A 6,535-nucleotide genomic window follows, 5' to 3' on the forward strand; every position below is an offset into this window, starting at 1 on the left:
GGAATGACAACTGATTTACTCAGTGGTCTATTGTATAAAAGAAAAATTCTGAACTGAATGAGGCAAGAAAAAAATCAGAAAGAAAATAAACGTTGTAATTATGGCATGCTTCATCACAAAATGATGATTTTAAGACTGCATTAATCGTTATTCTGTGTTAAATAGGTTCTATTTAATTGTAAGGACTAGTCACCCTTAAGTAATGGGAATACTGGAATGGGAAAGGGTGAATGTTGAAGATTTAGCTGAATTACTTCATATTGCTACCTCAGCATCCATTTTGTGTGGTCAGCAGCGGGGCCTTGAATATGCCCTAGGTAGAAGTCCACAGTGTCACAGCGAATGTAATTTCTTGATATGGTTGCCCACAACTGGCCTTGTAATAAGCATTTCTCCCCTTCCCCTTGGGCCTTCCCCTTGTGCACTCCTTAGAAAAGACCCCTGTGAAGCTTAGAAAAACCCAGCTCTTTTTCTTTTGAATTGGACAATCCAGGCTTAGGCTGGGAACCCCAAAGCACTTCACCCACAGATCACACTAAAGGTACATGCCCCATGTCCTGCAGGGCATTCTCTGCAGGCACCCTGACTTGACCTCCTCCTGTGTCCTGTCAAGGCATGCCTTATAACTTCCTCGGGACCTGGAGTAACTTCTCTATTTTAATTCCCCTGTGGTGTATTGTTGAACCTATTGGACACCCTGGGGCTCTGCTTAAGAAATGTTAATTGAACAAAGTCACAACAGTAAGTAAGACAGAAGCCATGTTCCAGGACTCGGGGGAATGGGAACATCTTGCGTCACCACTCAGAATATCTAAATCACTCCAGTGATTCTAGAACAGCTCTGCCCCAATTAGCTTGTTATTTCTAAAAAACATGTTCTCCTACTCCATATCCTAGTGTCTCTGCTGTATCTGTGTCTTAGTATATCTTTTTCTCTGCACACTTTCACTTCTACTACCTAATTCCCCTGCATCTAACACTTCCTATTGCCTTTCCTCAATGTGGAGTTCATCTCCCTGAAAGAAAGAATCTTATTGAGTCAGAATGCCTTCCTTCATTATGAATACACCCAATTGGGCATAGTTCTTCCATCAATCCACCTTATAGACCTTTAATTCAACCTTCAGTTGAGTGGATCTTAATCTCTCAGGAGTCAAAAGAAACTTAGAGGATGTTTCTCAAAATTTTAGTATCTTTGAATTATTAAATGGACATTTACACACACGCCCCCAATAACAATTTAAGGTAAAAATTTTATGAGAATTATAAAACATTTAAAAAATAAAAGCATGCTCTTTACATATTAATAATATTTTAATAACAATATTGTTTCAGTAAGAGGGGAGGAAATATATTTTTAAACAAAATATTGAGAGATTGAACCATGGGTTGTTTCTTATCAAGGAAGTTTTGTTTCTTAATCTTTACTTCTACAAAATTAGAAATCAACATTCAAAATAGTATAATATTGGGAAAAGCAGCATGTCTTTTTTTTTCCAGACAGCTTTATATTCTAAAATGAAATGTGTAAAATTGTCATTTATATGCAGATGACATGATACTTTACATAGAAAACCCTAAAGACTCCACACAAAAACTACTAGAGCTGATAAACGAATTCAGCAAGGGGGCAGGATACGAGATTAACATGCAGAAATCTGTTGTATTTCTTTACACTAACAGTGAAATATCAGAAATGGAATGTAAGCAAACAATCCCTTTTAAAATCACATCCAAAAATATAGAATACCTAGGAAAAACCTGACCAAGGAGGTAAGAGACTGATATGCTGAGAACTATAAAACACTGATAAAGGAAATTGAAGATGATTTAAAGAAATGGAAAGATACCACATGCCCTTGGATTGGAAGAATTAATATTGTTAAATTGGTCAGACTACCCAAAGCAATCTACAGATTTAATGTGATCCCTATCAAGGTACCCCTGACATTTTTCAAGAACTGGAACAAATAATCATAAGACTGATATGGAACCATTAAAGACCCAGAATTGCAGAAGCAATCCTGAGGAAAAAGAAAAAAGCTGGAGGCATAACCCTTCCAGACTTCAGACAATCCTACAAAGCTACCGGAATCAAGACAGTCTGGTATTGACACAAAAACAGACATATGGATCAGTGGAACAGACTAGAGAGCACAGAAATAAACCCACCTACCTATGGTCAATTAAACTTTGACAAAGGAGGCAAGAGTGTACAATGGGAAAAAAGCCAGTCTCTTCAGCAAATGGGGTTGGGAAAGTTGGACAGCTGCATGTAAATAAATGAAGTTAGAACACACCCCCACACAATACCCAAAAATAAACTCAAAATGGCTTAAAGACTTAAATATAAGACATGACCCCATACAAATCCTAGGAGAGAACATAGGCAAAACAGTTTCTGCCATAAATAGTACCAATGTTTTCTTAGGTCAGTCTCCCAAGGCAAAAGAAATAAAAGCAAAAAAAAAAAAAAAAAAAAAAAAAAAAACCTAAATGGAACCTAATCAATCTTACAAGCTTTTGCACAGCAAAGGAAACCATAAACAAAACAAAAAAGACAACCTACAAAATGGGAGAACATATTTGCAAATGATGCAACCAGCAAGGGATTAATTTCCAAAAATATACAGATAGCTTATACAACTCAACAACAAAAAAAACCCCTAAATAACCCAATTGAAAAATGGGCAGAAGACCTAAATATACATCTCTCCAAAGAAGATACACAGATAGCCAACAGGCACACAAAAATATGTTCAACATCAGTAATTATTAGAGAAATGCAAATCAAAACTACAATGAGGTACCACCTCACACCAGTCAGAATGGCCACCACTATAATGTCTACAAATAACAAATGCTGGAGAGGGTGTGAATAAAAAGGAACCCTCCTACATTGTTGGTGGGAATGTAAATTTGTGCAGCCACTATGGAAAACAGTATGGAGGTTCCTTCAAAAACTAAAAATAGAGTTGCCTTATGATCCAGTAATCCCACTCCTGGGCATATACCCAGATAAAACTATAATTGGAAAAGATACATGCACACTTATGTTCAAAGCAGCACCATTTACAATAGCCAAGACATGAAAACAACCTAAAAGTCCATTGACAGATGAATGGTTAAAAAAAATGTGGTATATATATGCAATGGAATATTACTCAGCCATAAAAAATAATTAAATAATGTCATTTGCAGTAACATGAACAAACATAGAGACTATCATACTAAGCAAAGCAAGTCAGAAAGAGAAAGACTTATACCATATGATATCACTTATATGTGGAATCTAAAATATGACACAAATGAACATATCTATGAAACAGAAGAAGACCCTCAGACATAGAGAACAGATTTGTAGTTGCCAAGGAGGAGGGGACTGGGAGAGGGAAGAATTGAGAGTTTGGGATAAGCAGATGCAAACTAGTGATATACAATGGATAAACAACAAGGTCCTACTGTATAATGCAGGGATATATTCACATTCTGTGATAAACCAAAGTGTAAAGGAATATGAAAAAGAATATATATATGTATGTATATAACTGAATCACTTTGCTGTACAGCAGAAATTAACACATTGTAAATCAACTATGCTTCAATAAAATATAAAAAATAAAAATAAAATGAAATGAAATGTGGACTTAGAAAGTATGGAGAATCTTCCTACTGCTGACTATATTCAGAATTCTGTAATATATTAAATAGATAAAAATATGATGTTCATATACCTGAATACTCCAACTTTGCGGGTGGAAGTAACTGGATTCTTTGGTTGCATTCAGTTCTGAAAAGTATTTTGTTATGCTCTGTTACAGCATTTTAATGTGATTTTATTTTAAGATATGTCCAATATTATATTATCAGTATCTATCTGTAGGCAGGCAGAAACTTCAAAATGTCATAAATTCTTTTATTTAATTTTAAATAAAAATTAAAACCTCTGATGGTCAAAATCATGGAGCTCAGTATAAGAATCACAGTATCTAAAAATATTTAGATAATGAATATGAAAACAGAGGAAATAAATATTAAGTTAATTCCTAATTTTGCATTTGTAATTTCATATTATTTTTCTTCAAGAGGGTACCCATAATTGTATAAGCTTCAGGTCCCACAATATCTGGATCTGCCATTGCATAAGATAGTGGAAATTCAGTCTCAGTGGCTATTTTATCACATTTGCTAACCAACAGTAAGAGATACAGTTGGTTAGATACAGACACAAATTATTCTCTGAATGAAGGAGCTATGTATAGGTACACATTCAGTTACAACCTCTTATTTCTGTAGGAAATCCAGTCTTGCTTCATGCAGAGCTCTTGTTTCTTTAGTTTTAACTATGGATCACAAAGTATTAATTCATCCCAAACAAAATCTCTTTCTCCTGCAGTGTAAGTTTTCATAATGAACAGAATAACAACCAAAATCTTTAAGTACTTCTTGTATAATCACACTCTATGTATCCATATCTAATATATAACTTGAGTCCCATGGACTCTAAACTGAAATATATGCTAGCTTGCAGACATACTAGTTATTGCTATTCCTGTTTGTGACAGTGCAAAGGAATTTTACTGGGAGATCATTTGGCTTTCTATCCAAATATAATATTGATCTTTTGGTTTTGTTTTTATATTTTAGACATATAGAATAGTATGATAAACACTTCCCATATTCCCAAATTCATATTTATGAACATGAAACATACTAGCATTAACACTACAGAGAGAGTTAAAATAACAGACTATTTTCTGCAAACATGACTTCTCTGTGTAGTTCTTTGTGTACCTCTGTCTCCTTTGTTTCTCTGAAACACATCAGGTCCAGGAGGGCTTTTGCCATCTTCTGCTTATCCAGTTCCTGCACTTATTACTATAGACTAGAAATACAGAGGCGTTTCACTTTGCTTCCTCCTGTATAGCCTGTGCCCTTACCTTTGATTTAAAGTGTGAAGATATATCTCTCCAGGTGTCACCTTTCATATACAGGACCTACTTTCAATAAATATGTGGGCCTGTTTCTGAGCTCTCTATTTTATTCTGTCAATCCATTTTTGGATTACAAGTACACCAGTTTAAGTTTTTCCCAAGTATTTTATAGTTTTATTGTTGTTGTAGATAACAATCTTTCAAAATAGTTTAATTTTTTCTGATATATAAGAAAATATTTTATATAAAGCATGTATCAAAAAATTTTGCTGTATTCTCTGAATTCTAATTATGTGTCAATTATCTTGGATTTTTATGTAGATATTCATATATTTTGAAAATAATAACAATTTTAAATAAAATAAATTAAATTTTAAAAATAAAATAAATTTTATTTATTTTTCATATCTTTTTGCAATCTAGGACAAGTAATAGGAGCAATAGCAATAAGCATTCTTGTTTTGCTTCTGCCTGACTTTAATGAGAGCACTCAAAAAAAATTCATCATTACATGTGATATATACTGCTGGTTTTGTATACACTACTCTGTATCAAATAGAAGACATTACTTTTTAGCCAGTGTGCCATTAGTTTTCCACATAAATGGTTGTTAGATTTTTATGAAATGCCTTATCTATATTAATTGAAATGTCAATATTTTTTCTCTTTTATGTGTTTTTTTATGTGTTTTTTTCTCTTTTTTCTCTTTTATGTTCAAATTAAATAAGCAGATTTTTCTGACATTGAAATCCTTGCTTCACTGTTCCACAACTTCCATGTTATATTTTTGAATATAACAAATTTTACATTCTATTATGTTAGAATTTTATTTCTATCTTATTTTTTAAATGCTCAAATTAATCAGTATTAAAGATAATGTTTTCCAGTGTTAATTTAAATTTAACTCTATGTTGACTAATTTCTTCACTCACCTTGGTACTTTTGCATTCTTTTTTTGATTCAATTTTTATTTTCCTGAAGTATGCTTTTAATAAACTTTCCAGTCAGGATTGATCTGTGGTTAGTGAATTTTCTCACTCTTTGTCTTATTTTCACTGTTACTGATGAAAAAATATCAATAAACATATTGATATATTCTATCAATATAGAATCCTCAGTTGACTATTATTTGTTGCTCAGCATTTGCAATATTTTATTACATTATGCCCTTGTTACTATTGTTTCTAATAAGAACTCTGGTGTCAGTCTAACTGTTACTCCTCTCAGATAAGTTTTTTTTTCTTTTTCTGGTGGCTTTTTTAGTGGTATTTTTTCCTTGAGATACTTCAAGTTCACTATAATGCATCAAGGTTTCTCTTTATTTTTATTCAAATAATGAATTCTTTTTTTTGTATTGGAGTATAATTGTTTTATGATGCTGTGTTAGTTTCTTTTGTACAATGTAGTGGATCAGCTATATGTATACCTATATTCCCTTCCTCTTGAACCTCCCTCCCACCACCACCACCCCATCCAACCCATCTAGGTCTTCACAGAGCACTGTGCTGAGCTTCCCGTGCTTTACAGCTTGTTCCCACTAGCTATCTATTTTAAGCATGGTAGTGTATATATGTCCATCCTAATCTCCCAATTCATCCCAC

Source organism: Tursiops truncatus, chromosome 8, assembly GCF_011762595.2.
Source record: "Tursiops truncatus isolate mTurTru1 chromosome 8, mTurTru1.mat.Y, whole genome shotgun sequence".
Lineage (NCBI taxonomy): Eukaryota > Metazoa > Chordata > Mammalia > Artiodactyla > Delphinidae > Tursiops > Tursiops truncatus.